A 16,521-nucleotide genomic window follows, 5' to 3' on the forward strand; every position below is an offset into this window, starting at 1 on the left:
GTGAACCACTTTTGGTCACATGTGATAGCTGATAAAGCTGTGTACGGATTTGGTACCGGTGCAGTAGTAGAGAGCAATACTTCATTAATGGCTCTCAAATCATGTGCCATACGGTATTTTCCTGTTCCATGTTTCTCCACTGGTAGAATTGGTGTGTTCCACAGTGAGTGAGAGGGCTCTAACACCCCGGCCCTTAGCAGGCCTTCTATTGTTTCTGTAATTCCTGCCTCTGCTTCAGGTTTGTGTTTATACTGTGGTCTATTGATTGGTGTGTGTGACTTGAGCTGGAACAAGACAGGAGGACACTTAGCTAGGCCAACATCCGTGGGCCCTTTTGACCATAGACTGTCAGGCAGATTCGACAGTCCAGCAACTGCGTGAGGATGATCTACACACTCCTCACCATGTGTTTTTGAAATTTCTTTATGTTCCAAGATCACTGTATCCTCGCAGGCACAAGTTATGCGATAGGTTTTACAATTTGGAGCATAAAATAAGTTAGGAATTTGGGTTCTTTGCCACCCTGTGTCGTCCAGTGCTCGCCTGACCATTGGACCTAGATCACCTGCACCATGACCTTGGTGGACCGCCAATGTAATGTGAGGGGTTGAATTTTCTTCCACATTGTACCAAGGCCGTTGTTCATCAGTTAATTTCACAGCCGCGGCTACACCTTCTGGTCCGATGTAGATGTCATGTGTTTGCACATTCCACGTCTGACCTTCAAGATCAGATTGAAATAATTCACGATAGGTGTCGTCATTCTCTTTATCATAAAACAGGGTAACGTGGTAAGGGTCGCGCGGAGGGGAGTAAACTGCCAAGCTCATTATCCAGGGTCTCCACAGCTGAAATTGCCTCAGAACATCCTCTTTCACTAATCTCCCCCAGTAGATGTTGACTTTTGCTCTTTCACAGTCTTGAAGCAGATATTGAGTCTTTGAACTTGTTCCCAGGCACGGAAAATGCTGGCCCCCTGGCAGAGTCACAGATAATCCATCTGCTGAACATGTGATTGTGGCGCCCAACTTCACGAGCAGGTCCCTGCCCATAAGATTTACTGGCGCTTGCGATGACACCACATAGTTGTGTTTCAAAGTCTGCTTGCCCAGCTTTGTCAAAGCTGGGTCAGTCACTGGCAGAGTTGTCGGGATCCCGGAAAAACCCACCACGTTCACTGTGTGGCAGGACAACGTTGCACTGTCTGGTGCTGCTCTCAAGGTTGAATATGTTGCTCCAGTGTCTACTAAGAAGGGCAATTCTGTCCCTTCTATAGTCATTAACAGCATGGGATCTGCCATCCCCATACTGTTTGGTCCCTCCGGGTCCCTTCAGTACTGGTCCTCCCTCCAGTCAGCCACTGGATACTGCGCGGCTGGTGCTGCACTCGGGTTTGGGGCCTGATATGCTCCCCTAGAGCCACCTCTTGCTCTCGGAGCTCCACGTGCCTGGGATTGGTAGCCTCTTCTTTGATTGTTCTGACGACGTTCTGGGCAATCTCTGCTCCAATGACCCTCTGCTCCACACCTCCAACAGACATTCCAAGGCACACTGCTGAGATTCCCCGTGTCACGAGCTCTTTGTACTCCCCCCGCTGAGCCACCACGCCCTCTGTACGATCCACCGGTTCCCCAATTCCCTGTGGGTTGGTTCTGCCTTGGTGCATTGGCGGGCCATCCGTCATTAGTGCAGGGACCCGGGCCACTATCTGGCCATTCAGGCCCAGGACCAGGCTGGGTCGCAACTATCATAATTTTTTCTGTTTTTTCTTTTTCCTCTTTTTTCTTTTCGCTGGCTTTGTTTCTGGCCTCCACCAACTGTAATTTGAGTAGAGACGCTTGTGCCTCCTCCAACTCTTTTTTCTGCTTGTTCGCCCTGTCCTGCTCCAGCTGCAAACGATGTGAGACGTGTCTTTCCCACTGCACCGAATCTGCTACGGCAAAATCTGGGTTTTTCTGTAGATCTTCTGTGACCTGGTTTGGCAGCCCTGCCAGCACCGCTGAGCGAAACCATGCCCGATGTTCACCTTCTCTACCCGGATGGGTACCTGTTTCTAACAACCACTGATCTCTGGCTTTTTCTAAAAACTCTCTAGGTGTGTTTTGGGGGTCCCAAATTATTTTAGGTATGGCTCCTGTATTAGGGGTTGGGTACTTTTCACGGACTGCGTCAGACAAAGCACATTGCACTTCATGGTAAGGCAAATCATTTGCATGGCGAGTTGTGCGAGCTATAGCCTCTACATCTGCTAGCCCACCACCGAGCATACACCGCGCAGAAATGGCGCGAAAATCGCCAATCGCAAGCTCCTCTCCTTCTGTTAGTCTGCCTAATTCACGCAACCACCTTGCTCCTCCCCCAGTTATAGGTGGAAGCTGTTTAACCAATGCCTCCAAATCTCTTACTTTGTATGCGCGGTACACTGGTTCATTTTTTGCACCAGCCACTAAAGGCAAATTATAATGAGTACCCGCAGCTTTTTCTGCTTTGGTCACAGTTTTACACTGTCCCAATTTTCCCTTGCCTTTTGAACTCTTAAAAATAGGCCTTCTCTGTCCCTGCTCTTTTTTCACCTGTCTTGACCTAAGATTCCTGGCTATACTTGGCTCTGACGCGACTCCTCCTCTGTCGTTATCTTCATCATCTTCTTCCTCCTCTGTGGTAGATGAATCTTTGTCGCTCTCCTCTTCTGCCATGCTTTTGGTCATTTTATCCTTTACGATCTTCAGTGTATTTAATACTTCCAATAGCCCTTGCGGGGCTTCAAGCATTCGTCCGAATACTTCTCCTGCCCATGTGTCTGACTTGGCCATTGCTTTGGAGTGTTTTAACCTGGTTTGGGCCTGCTCTTCTCTTGCTGTTGGCAGTCGGATGAAAGCCGGTTGTGCCATCCTTTCCACCGGTGAAATCATTTCCTCGTTTGTTGGGGTCCAATCCGCTTCTCCAGTCTGGTCTGGCAGGCTTTCTCTTGATGCTTCGGCTTTTGGCCTGTCTCCTCCTTCATGTGAACAAGAAGGCAAAGGCAAGCCTTCCTCTGCGGCTGATGTTATCACTTTCCCTTCCCCATTCAGGGACTGACATTTAACTGTCATAGGCCCTTCATTCTGAAACACCCGTGGTGCTCTGGTGTATTCAACATCAGCTACTCCTCCCACAACCACTGCCGTCTGTCCATCGGGGCCTTGAACTTGTCCTCCTCTGAGGGTCATTACAGGCATGACATATTGTCGTCCTACGGCATTAGATGTTAACGTGGCCCAAGGAAGAATCTCTGCTGTGTGATACTTGTTAGCATCTCCTGGTTTTGGAATCCAGTTCTTCATTTGGTTTTCCAGCTTCTTATTTTGGTCTTTCAGTTGTTTCAAAGCCTCCATTATGCTTTCCATATCTTCTGTTTCAGGTGTGTCATCCTCCTCCATCCAGGAAGATGCTCCGTTCCACAAGAACATCCACTTGCAACACTTTGCATGAGTTTGCTGTAGTTTCTTGATTTGTTGTTTAATCTTCCAGTTAATTGAACGTTTCTCTGCCTCGGCTTGCAGTTGTTGCAATTGCTGCTCACATCTCTCTCCTTCTATTTTGAGCACAAGACTTAGGGCTATTTTGTCATCCAGCCCTCTCTGTTGGGAAGCAATAAGCTTGTTTAGCTCAGCTTCCATTGCTTTGCCTTCCTTCTCAGCTAACCTTGTTGATCCAGGGGAAGCTAAACGAATAGCTTTTTTTAATTGTTGCTGCTGCTCCTTTAGAGGCTTATAGCCTCTGTGCCCAGTAGGTGTCGTGTTCGGGCCGTCAGCCATTATCCTAGAACACAAGCTTACCTCCCTTTTTTGTGACGTTATACGGCTCCTCCTTCTGGATCACTCCGCAATGTCTGCCTGTTAGCTTTCAGAAATACTTTCGCTCCTCCCAGGGTCACTGTCTCCTTGTGATCTGCTTGGTAAGACACACAGCCAACGCAGTGTGTCAAGACTTAACCAAGCCTCTTTCATTATTCACTTTTAATAACTACTTTTCACTCTGTAACATAAATGTTATAAACTCATACACACTGTATGTTAACTTTGGGGCACAAAACAATAACACAGCTCAAATGCATTCACACAGCCTTAAATTTTTCACAGAAAATTGCTCCAAAGCAATATCATGTTTGCTCACAAACTAACAAATTCACTGTGTTGTTTACCGAGCGAGGGAGCAATGGACCAATTAATTCCAAACTCCTCAATAATTAGCTGTACAGCTCGCTCTACTTCAATGCCAAACCATAGTACTGTGATTAGCTTTATTCAAATCAAACCTATGTTTCAAAGCCTTTCAAACACACACCCACACACACAATTTCAACCACGCACTCTCAAGCACACATTTGTCTCCTTTAAATCTACTAATCGCTTGGAGACATCTCCACAGATAATTATATTATTTCCCAAGCAAGCATATCAAAATCAAAACCGTCTAGTACCGACTCTATCATAGCCTGAGCAAAGTGGGCGGCCTCTGTGGGCTCCCAATTTATTTAATTAAATCTTAAATATTTTATACTGATAACACAACTGATTTTAAGTCATATCTTTAAATAAGTAAAGTTCATGAAGTTTTCTGAGCTGCCATGACACAGAGAAAGTGGAGTGTTTCACCCTGAAAGGATGGAATGATGCTCTGCCTTTGTTGTCAAGTTCAAACATAGGCCTTAAATAAATATGAGCCACTAATAAGCGTGACATAATTAATAATTTCAAACAATAAAGCACATTGGGTGAGTGACCCAGATAACAATAATTTATGAGCACGCAATAAAGTGGACCTGTTAGAACCCCTTTGACATTTGTCCCTTCAACAATAAATGATTATATTGTGTCCCATGCACTAAACAGTCCCAATTAATGCTGTTAAATTGTTGTTTAAATAGAATAAGCAAACATGCCTGTGCTTTATTTTGCAACCTGTAACATACAAATAGCAGAGGAAGACGGTCAATTGGAGGTGACCTGTAAATGTCACATAGTGACTGAGGAAGGTGTTTCACCTTATGAGATGACAGTGTGGTCCGTGATTGAGCTGCATGAGCTAAATGCCTATATACAACGTTGCCTATTTTTATTTCAAGGCTTAAAGGAGATGACTGAGCATGAAAATGATCCAAATTGGGAGCCCACAGAGGCCGCCCACTTTGCTCAGGCTATGATAGAGTCGGTACTAGACGGTTTTGATTTTGATATGCTTGCTTGGGAAATAATATAATTATCTGTGGAGATGTCTCCAAGCGATTAGTAGATCTAAAGGAGACAAATGTGTGCTTGAGAGTGCGTGGTTGAAATTGTGTGTGTGGGTGTGCGTTTGAAAGGCTTTGAAACATAGGTTTGATTTGAATAAAGCTAATCACAGTACTATGGTTTGGCATTGAAGTAGAGCGAGCTATACAGCTAATTATTGAGGAGTTTGGAATTAATTGGTCCATTGCTCCCTCGCTCGGTAAACAACACAGTGAATTTGTTAGTTTGTGAGCAAACATGATATTGCTTTGGAGCAATTTTCTGTGAAAAATTTAAGGCTGTGTGAATGCATTTGAGCTGTGTTATTGTTTTGTGCCCCAAAGTTAACATGCAGTGTGTATGAGTTTATAACATTTTGGGGGCTCGTCCTGTGGTATTGGGGTGGACGTGCGAGGTGTGGACGGTCTGAGGTTGTCTGACGCAGTCCGTGAAAAGTACCCAACCCCTAATACAGGAGCCATACCTAAAATAATTTGGGACCCCCAAAACACACCTAGAGAGTTTTTAGAAAAAGCCAGAGATCAGTGGTTGTTAGAAACAGGTACCCATCCGGGTAGAGAAGGTGAACATCGGGCATGGTTTCGCTCAGCGGTGCTGGCAGGGCTGCCAAACCAGGTCACAGAAGATCTACAGAAAAACCCAGATTTTGCCGTAGCAGATTCGGTGCAGTGGGAAAGACACGTCTCACATCGTTTGCAGCTGGAGCAGGACAGGGCGAACAAGCAGAAAAAAGAGTTGGAGGAGGCACAAGCGTCTCTACTCAAACTACAGTTGGTGGAGGCCAGAAACAAAGCCAGCGAAAAGAAAAAAGAGGAAAAAGAAAAAACAGAAAAAATTATGATAGTTGCGACCCAGCCTGGTCCTGGGCCTGAATGGCCAGATAGTGGCCCGGGTCCCTGCACTAATGACGGATGGCCCGCCAATGCACCAAGGCAGAACCAACCCACAGGGAATTGGGGAACCGGTGGATCGTACAGAGGGCGTGGTGGCTCAGCGGGGGGAGTACAAAGAGCTCGTGACACGGGGAATCTCAGCAGTGTGCCTTGGAATGTCTGTTGGAGGTCAACAGAGGGAATTGTAGAATAAGGAGGGGATGTTTTTCTCATTATCATTTAATATTTTAATATGTCATTATTAGTTCATTAGAAGTATATAATCAGCTTTGCATTAAGCATGAATTGAAGTTTTTGATCTTACATTATTCTTTGCATTACAGTGATGGTGATAACTTTAATTTGATCTTTCTTACAGGTACCAGAATAATAACATGATTTTCCATTGCAGATGTAACCATGATCATTCCATACACATTGCAGTTTGTTGCTCATTTTAGAGTTGTGCTCAAGGTAATTAAAGGTTAAAAGCTACAGCCAGCGCGAGTCTGGCTGATCTATGGAGGGCAAAGGCTTTGAGCTTGGAAGGCCGCACGCGCTTACACAGCACTTATAAGATGTCATTCTTGGTGATTTTGTGCTTAGTCATGTTTTAATATGTTTTAAGTAGAAGTAGCTGATCCAGCAATATTCATTTAATATTATATACTTGATTTAGAGCAGTACACACTGATGGTCTTAATAAATGAAAGAGTCCTTGTAGTTGCCATGTTGTGTCTCAGCAGGGTACAGACGGTTCCAGGAGAAGGGGGGCAGTTAGCGTCTGCCCTCGGGAAGGAGACAATGTTATTCTTTGTGTTAAATAAAATTGTCAACATTGATTGTATTACACCTGTCACTACGCATGAGGGGGCGTTCTAATACCCTGATTTCATAAAACTATGGAAAGGTGTTTTTTGAGATGAGATCTGAGACTGTCTGCATACAGTGTCCATCTCCCATGTGTGTGATCATTAAATCATCGTTTGACTCAACCCGACCGGACCAGTGTTGTTATTGTGGGTTTTTCCTCTGGTGTCCATCTCCAATATTTTTGAACCATAACATTTTGGTTGTTTGGTTATGGTTCAAAAATATTGGAGATGGACACCAGAGGAAAAACCCACAATAACAACACTGGTCCGGTCGGGTTGAGTCAAACGATGATTTAATGATCACACACATGGGAGATGGACACTGTATGCAGACAGTCTCAGATCTCATCTCAAAAAACACATTTCCATAGTTTTATGAAATCAGGGTATTAGAACGCCCCCTCATGCGTAGTGACAGGTGTAATACAATCAATGTTGACAATTTTATTTAACACAAAGAATAACATTGTCTCCTTCCCGAGGGCAGACGCTAACTGCCCCCCTTCTCCTGGAACCGTCTGTACCCTGCTGAGACACAACATGGCAACTACAAGGACTCTTTCATTTATTAAGACCATCAGTGTGTATTGCTCTAAATCAAGTATATAATATTAATTTAACACAACTGATTTTAGGTTATACCTTTAAATAAGTAAAGTTCATGAAGTGTTGGTTGTGTTATCAGTATAAAATGTTTAAGATTTAATTAAATTGTTTTCAATTGACTTACAGCAGCTTACTCTGATCTAGGAACACTCTCTTATGCTCCTCAAAAACTGAAGTTACTCAGTCTTAAATGCTTTTTACATTACATAAATCAACTGTGATTAACAAATAACCTTCTAGTGATTCCCACTTGGTTTAAAACATTCAAAAATCTTCTAGGGACCTATACTGATCATAACCTATGTGTTTGTAAGCTTGTTTGCATTTAACCCTCTGCACTCAAGGCATTTACTACACTTTATCAATCCGGACAGTCACGCCGAATGAAGCTTCTGACCTTCAAAGGCCGAGTGCCAACTCATTATAAGCACATTTGCAAGGTGTGTCTGAAAATTATTTAAACCACTCTTTTTAAATCAAAAACTATTTACATTGTTATAACATCAAAACCAGCAGCATATTTACAAACTTTCAGCAATAAAAAGCCTTCTGCTTATAAGGCTCACACACACTCTGGGCAGGAAGTGAAAAGCTCCGTTCTCCTCCCAGCCACACGCTCATTTGCATGTTCACACCGTCTAAAAATAGCTCGCAGCGCTGCAGCTGCGCTCTCATCACACACAGGGTCACACAAAGCTCAGATAGAATTCTATTCACAAAAGACGTCTTATATTTACAATCACTGACAGACATGACAGATTCAGCACCTAACAAATTTCGACAAATTTAAATTAACGGGTCCAACCGAAGAAAGCTTCACTTTTTTGTAATCAATTAACCAGTATCTGTTTCCTCCAGAACAGCCTATGGCCTGATTTCTAAAGTCCCTAACTCAATTTAACTTTGTCCAAACAAGCACATGACACCGTTTAAACGATGAGGAGTCTCCTTTAAATCTACTAATCGCTTGGAGACATCTCCACAGATAATTACATTATTTCCCAAGCAAGCATATCAAAATCAAAACCGTCCAGTACCGACTCTATCATAGCCTGAGCAAAGTGGGCGGCCTCTGTAGGCTCCCAATTTGGATCATTTTCATGCTCAGTCATGTCCTTTAAGCCTTGAAATAGAAATAGGCAACGTTGTATATAGGCATTTAGCTCATGCAGCTCAATCTCGGACCACACTGTCATCTCATAAGGTGAAACACCTTCCTCAGTCACTATGTGACATTTACAGGTCACCTCCAATTGACCGTCTTCCTCTGCTATTTGTATGTTACAGGTTGCAAAATAAAGCACAGGCATGTTTGCTTATTCTATTTAAACAACGATTTAACAGTATTAAATGGGACTGTTTAGTGCATGGGACACAATATAATCATTTATTGTTGAAGGGACAAATGTCAAAGGGGTTCTAACAGGTCCACTTTATTGCGTGCTCATAAATTATTGTTATCTGGGTCACTCACCCAATGTGCTTTATTGTTTGAGATTATTAATTATGTCACGCTTATCAGTGGCTCATATTTATTTAAGGCCTATGTTTGAACTTGACAACAAAGGCAGAGCATCATTCCATCCTTTCAGGGTGAAACACTCCACTTTCTCTGTGTCATGGCAGCTCAGAAAAACTTCATGAACTTTACTTATTTAAAGATATGGCTTAAAATCAGTTGTGTTATCAGTATAAAATATTTAAGATTTAATTAAATTGTTTTCAATTGACTTACAGCAGCTTACTCTGACCTAGGAACACTCTCTTATGCTCCTCAAAAACTGAAGTTACTCAGTCTTAAATGATTTTTTTACATTACATAAATCAACTGTGATTAACAAATAACGTTCTAGTGATTCCCACTTGGTTTAAAACATTCAAAAGCCTTCTAGGGACCTATTCTGATCATAGCCTATGTGTTTGTAAGCTTGTTTGCATTTAACCCTCTGCACTCAAAGCATTTACTACACTTTATCAATCCGGACAGTCACGCCGAACGAAGCTTCTGACCTTCAAAGGCCGAGTGCCAACTCATTATAAGCACATTTGCAAGGTGTGTCTGAAAATTATTTAAACCACTCTTTTTAAATCAGAAACTATTTACATTGTTATAACATCAAAACCAGCAGCTTCTTTACAGGCTTTCAGCAATAAAAGGCCTTCTGCTTCTAAGGCTCACACACACTCTGGGCAGGAAGTGAAAAGCTCTGTTCTCCTCCCAGCCACACACTCATTTGCATGTTCACACCGTCTAAAAATAGCTCTCAGCGCTGCAGCTGCGCTCTCATCACACACAGGGTCACACAAAGCTCAGACAAAACTCTATTCACAAAAGACGTCTTATAATTACAACCACTGACAGACATGACAAATTCAGCACCTAACAAATTTCGACAAATTTAAATTAACGGGTCCAACCGAAGAAAGCTTCACTTTTTTGTAATCAATTAACCAGTATCTGTTTCCTCCAGAACAGCCTATGGCCTGATTTCTAAAATCCCTAACTCAATTTAACTTTGTCCAAACAAGCACATGACACCGTTTCAAACGATGAGGAGTCTCGGTAACTCCTAGCTTATTTCGGGATGCCCTGTACCCCACAGTTAAACCAAAACTGAACTACCCCTGTTCGCCGACAGGTCAAGACCGCGCGTCCACGGCCAGGAGGGGGCGTAACCCCCGGGCTATGTGCTTCTTAGCAGACTTCTGGGCTGCCGTCCTATAATAATTTTAACCTAACCGATTTTGAAAAATTTTACCATAACGGGTCCTACCGAAGAAAGATAACTTTTTTACGACCAATTAAACAGTCTCTGTTACTTCTGGAACAGTTTCTGTCCTAATTTGTAAAACTATTAAACAGTATCTGTTACTTCTGGAACAGTTTCTGTCCTAATTTCCCTACCAAACTACCTGAGCCTTCAGCTCAATATCCAGGGACTCAAACCCAACATTATTACTTTCATATTTCTTCAACTTCATTAAATACTCTTAAACAACTTTAACTGCATAACACACGGTGATTCTCATCAAAATCAAAACAGACACCCACCAGCAACGTCAGTGAGCAGGCTTTTAATTTAATGCAGCCCAATTTGGCACAATTTGGGAATCAACTCAACAGGCAGTGCCTTACCTTTAGAAGCACCCGCGGAGCTCACTCACATCAGATCCCTGGTCCGTGCCTGTCCGCTCGACAACCTCAGACCGTCCACACCTCGCACGTCCACCCCAATACCACAGGACGAGCCCCCAAAATGTTATGGTTCAAAAATATTGGAGATGGACACCAGAGGAAAAACCCACAATAACAACACTGGTCCGGTCGGGTTGAGTCAAACGATGATTTAATGATCACACACGTGGGAGATGGACACTGTATGCAGACAGTCTCAGATCTCATCTTAAAAAACACATTTCCATAGTTTTATGAAATCAGGGTATTAGAACGCCCCCTCATGCGTAGTGACAGGTGTAATACAATCAATGTTGACAATTTTATTTAACACAAAGAATAACATTGTCTCCTTCCCGAGGGCAGACGCTAACTGCCCCCCTTCTCCTGGAACCGTCTGTACCCTGCTGAGACACAACATGGCAACTACAAGGACTCTTTCATTTATTAAGACCATCAGTGTGTATTGCTCTAAATCAAGTATATAATATTAAATGAATATTGCTGGATCAGCTACTTCTACTTAAAACATATTAAAACATGACTAAGCACAAAATCACCAAGAATGACATCTTATAAGTGCTGTGTAAGCGCGTGCGGCCTTCCAAGCTCAAAGCCTTTGCCCTCCATAGATCAGCCAGACTCACGCTGGCTGTAGCTTTTAACCTTTAATTACCTTGAGCACAACTCTAGAATGAGCAACAAACTGCAATGTGTATGGAATGATCATGGTTACATCTGCAATGGAAAATCATGTTATTATTCTGGTACCTGTAAGAAAGATCAGATTAAAGTTATCACCATCACTGTAATGCAAAGAATAATGTAAGATCAAAAACTTCAATTTATGCTTAATGCAAAGCTGGTTATATACTTCTAATAAACTACTAATGACATATTAAAATATTAAATGATAATGAGAAAAACATCCCCTCCTTATTCTACAGTGGAATTAAGACACAGTTCCAAAAGCAAACACGACTGATCAGTGCTGAGAGTGGTCCTGTTGCTGAGGTTGGGATGATCCTGTAATCTCTTAAGAACGACCTCCAACGCTTCTATGACTGGGATGCAAGTGAAGACAGATGTAACATCTCTCTCTCACTGTACATGTACTGTTTATAAAATTAGGGAAAAATAACCTGCACAAACAAAATAATTTGCAGGACAAATGTTTGACATCAATTTTGTTCGATTTGAAGAAGGTAGGGGGGGCAACTTCACTCACGGGTGTTTATAAGGTTGGGGAAACCTGCAGTCAGCTGAGACTGAAGAAGTCACTTGGATGAGTGACGAAACGTTTCTCCAACTGAAAATGTCCAGATGAACAGAATCAACCTTTTGGGATTTACTTACCTCGATGATTAAGCACGCATCAAGACGTTATTTTATTAAACATTTTAAAATGTTAGCAGCACAAACAAGCATTTTTGCAGCACAAACCAGCACAAACGTTTGACATCAATTTTGTTTGATTCCATTAATATGGGGGGGCTGGTTGACCTCTAGAAATTTTTGTTAATATCTTTAAAATAATAACGGCACAAACAAAAATTTCTGCAGCACAAACCAGCACAAACGTAGCACAAACGTTTGATACCACTTTTGTTGGATTTGGGTAATGTGGGGGGGCTGGTTGACCTTTTGACCTTTACATTTTCATTAATATCTTTAAAACAGAAGCAGCACAAACGTAGCACTAAAAAAGTAGACCATTTTGGTTTGTTTTGGAGCAGTCTGGGGGGGATGGTGACCTTTGAATGACCTATAAAATAAAGTTTAATATCTCGGAAACCGTAGCAGCACAAACGCTAATTTTACCTGCACAAATCTGCACAAACGTAGCACTAACCGCTCCGCCTGTTTGCCTTTACGTTTCAAGTGGGTGGGGGGTCAGCTTCACTCTGCTCAGAAAACATGCTGCTGTTTGCACATATTTAATAATCAGCTCTGCACAGGAGCAGAAGCAGAGTCCAGCCCGTTGCTCTTACAGTATAATACTCATAATAAAAGTACAGTAACCGTGGTTAGTCACCAAGCAGCCCGGTGCGTTTCTCTTGATTTCTTTAGTCAGGGTAAATTCATTCACCTGCACGGGTTAGCTAAACGAACTTTACAAAACATGTTTCCCCGACAGCCGAGTGCTCATTTTAGCTAGCTAGGTCCTTAGGTAGCTAGCTAAGGACCTAAATTACGGATTAGCTTACAAACACATTTAACTTACCAAAAATAATGCGGTGGGGCCTCAGGTCCTCCTGTCCGGTAGTCCAATTTACTGAAGAACACCTCAGGCTGTCACTTTGAAATAGTCGGTAATGTAAACGCTGGACCTCTCGGCATCTGCCATTCCCGAACAGACACGTGCGAGTTTGTCCGTGACCGCAGCCGCGTCGTCAGTGTTTTCTCCAGTCATTGGTCAGCATTATAATATATGCAAATACATGCGGGTCGGAATCCCCGCCCCCCAGCGCGCCCCCGTACGCCAAAACAGTGCCAGCAGAGTGAAACTGAAAAATGGTTTGAAACCGAAAAGTGGATTGAAACCGAAAAAAAAATTGTAAGCGAAAACAAAAAAATTACAGTTTCAATTAATTGTTTTTCACTATCAATTTTTTTTTCGGTTTCAATACAAGATTTTTCAGTACATTTATTTCAGTTACAATATTTTTTTTCGGTTTCAATCCATTTTTCGGTTTCGTTTCAAGGTGGCATCGTTCTGATTCCACAGACCTCAAGCCTCACTGACAGCAGATAAAGAGTTGCACCAGCAGGGGGCAGCATGATCCTAAGCTGTTCTTAGCTCTGAAGGCTGGAGGTTCAGAGATAACTCCAAATATTTATTCCTCATAAACTTGCACAAAATGGGAAAACCTACAGAACTTCTTTTTTCTTTTCATTAAGGTGTGTTAGGTCTGCACTCGCAGGCCCCGCTGGTTCAGAGACTTATCACCGTGAACGAAGCAAGATAGTTAAAGGTCAGCCTATTTTTAATTGCAAGCTGCAAGCTCTGCACCCAACCTCAGATGACTCCAGCTCTGGCCTCTGCTTACAGTCTTTTTATTGAAATGCATACATTTACACAGTTTTAACTTTTAACAGTCATTAAAACTAGAAAAGTGCTGTGTAAGGCTACGTCCACATCGTTTTCTCTCCGTTTTGGCCTCCCGTCCACATTGGGATGGCGTTTTCCCCAAGGAAAAAAACAGCATTTTGAAAATGCTCTCGAAAACGAATAAATTTGAAGACGGTGCATTTGCGTCACAGTGTGGACAGTGAAAACGGAGACTTTCGAAAACAATGACACATTTTAGTCATGTGATGCAGTCATGTGACCAATTTAACAAAGATAGCGGAGGGCATTATACAGCAGTTGTTTTGTCTGCTCTCAATTTTCACATCCCTATTAAAGATTAATATCAGTTTGTACATGCTCCAGATAGCTTTTCTTCAAACCTTTTACTTTTGTGTTACTCGCAGCAGCAACTCCACCTCATTGTTAGTCCATTTAAAAAATGTGTTGCTTTTCCTCAACATTTTGCCGCAATGTTTCAATGAGCCGGTGTTGTGCCAAAAAGTGATTGTCTGCCAAAAACTGATTTCCGGTATTTGCCAAAAACTGATTGCTCGTATTTAAACTGCTATAAGTAACTTGTTGGGCTATAATATGTGAAACATATGTCAAATGCATCCCTCATGGATGACATAAAGTCATCTTGAGCCACAAACAACATTCGTGTAACAAGGTAGAAGCCGCAATCAGTTTTTGGCAGTGACTTTATACAGTTAAAAAAATCTCATTAACATTATAAATGTCTTTTGTAAGAGTAAGTTGGCCAAGAGGACAGCAGACATGGCAGCAAATATTACAATATTTCTGTAAAAATATTTTAAGTGGGGATAAAGGACCGGATTGGTTATAATGTAAGTACAATAGCAGAGAGTTGTAAAGATACTTGAAAAACAGATATTGTTTTAATTCTCTATATAACCCCTTTGTAAACCCTGTTCACCGAAGTCTTTTTACGAACATACGTAAAGATATTACACATAAAAAATACACAGAAACATTGGAAATCAGTTTTTGGCAGACAATCACTTTTTGGCACAACACCGGAAAGTAAATAAACAGCAGACAGAAATTAGGCCGAATCTTCTTGCATTTCACGCATGCACACTACTGGAACGTAAGCGTTTTAGGCTAACGACACTATTTCTGTTTAGCTTGAGCTTGCTCACGTCATGTGGGTGAATTTATCAGCAAACCACAATTTCATGTTAAAAAAAATCTGCATTAGTGTAATGAAATACTTTATTTTAAATATTTTCTTAATTGTTTATAAAGTTGAGCGTCTCAGATGATTTGGAGCCGATCAAAGCTGTTTTAGGATGAGACGTGGGATACACCCTGGAGAGATGAAAATTGAAATAAATATAAAAGAGTATAAACACGTCATGCTGTGGTCAGATCTTGTTAAAGAGTGTTAGTTCTGTTGAAAAGGAAGGAAGCAGAGAGAAGGAGTAAAAAAAAACTCTTTGTTTCCTTCTCAGCTCTTTGGTATCTGCTGTGCTGCTGCTTCACTCTCTCTCTTTACAGAAAGTTGTAGAAGTTTTCAGACGTGTCACTGCTGGATGTGAGGATGGGAGCCACTTTGCTCGGTGAGCTGGGCCTATTCTGTGAGTTCATCACTGACTTCTATTGTTTGATTCATACTGATCCATAAACATGTTTTAGTAAGAAGAACAGAGCATCAGTCATTTGTACCATTGCAGGTCATGTGATCAGAGGACTCTCGTGTTTGTTACCAACATGGTTGTTTGTAGACTGGATTAGATTTTAGTGCACTGACTCAGATAAGAGTGGAGCTGGTTTAGTTTATCTAAGAAAGGTTTGTTTCTCCATCAGCGAATTGAATTGAATATTAATTTTACATCTTAATACAAAATGTCACAAATCTTAGTAGACACCAGTAAAACTCCAAGTGTTTTATTTATGATTCAATAAAAGGACTAGAAGTTACAATCCCTGATTATGCATTCATTCAAATGGAGAAAGTCTTGAGGGATGGCAGCCTGGAAACTTTACCAGAGAGACACATCATTGTATGCCTCAACTTAACAGGGTGTTTCAGTCTTTTATCAAAAGCTATTTTGCCATTTTTTAGATTCTTTTTACCTTCCTTGGTTAGGGTTAGGGATTAGAGATCTGAGCTAGATTATAAAATAAAATTTTGTGACATCAGTAGTGGACCTTGGATTCATCGGGTGTTTTGGCCATTATCACTAGACACCCTCATCCAAGGAAGGCCTGCCAGGGTTGATCAGGCCCTGGGGTGTGTTACTGGTTTATGTTATATTGTTGTTTCTCTTCTATTTTCTTCTGTTTATTTTTCTACATTTTATTTTCTTCCATCAATTCACTGTAAAACAAGAAGTAATACTTACCTCTTTAATATTTATGGAGCCTCACTTCTTCAAAGGGATAGAAAAAGTGATAGAGAGAAGTAAGACTAAAGAGAAAAGATAGGAGAGACAGAAGGGAGGCACCTGATCTGGCATCCCACACCTCCCCGCCGGATAGGGCTGTACACTCTTACCTCCCCACTGCCTCTCAGAAAATGAAAAAAGAAAAAGAACAGAGGGGAGAAGAGTGGCATTTTTTTTCTTTTTCTTTTCTTTTGTCGTTCTTTGGTTAGGTTTCACTACCATGAGGTTAACTTCAC

Source organism: Aulonocara stuartgranti (genome assembly GCF_965226115.1).
Source record: "Aulonocara stuartgranti genome assembly, chromosome: 3".
NCBI lineage: Eukaryota > Metazoa > Chordata > Actinopteri > Cichliformes > Cichlidae > Aulonocara > Aulonocara stuartgranti.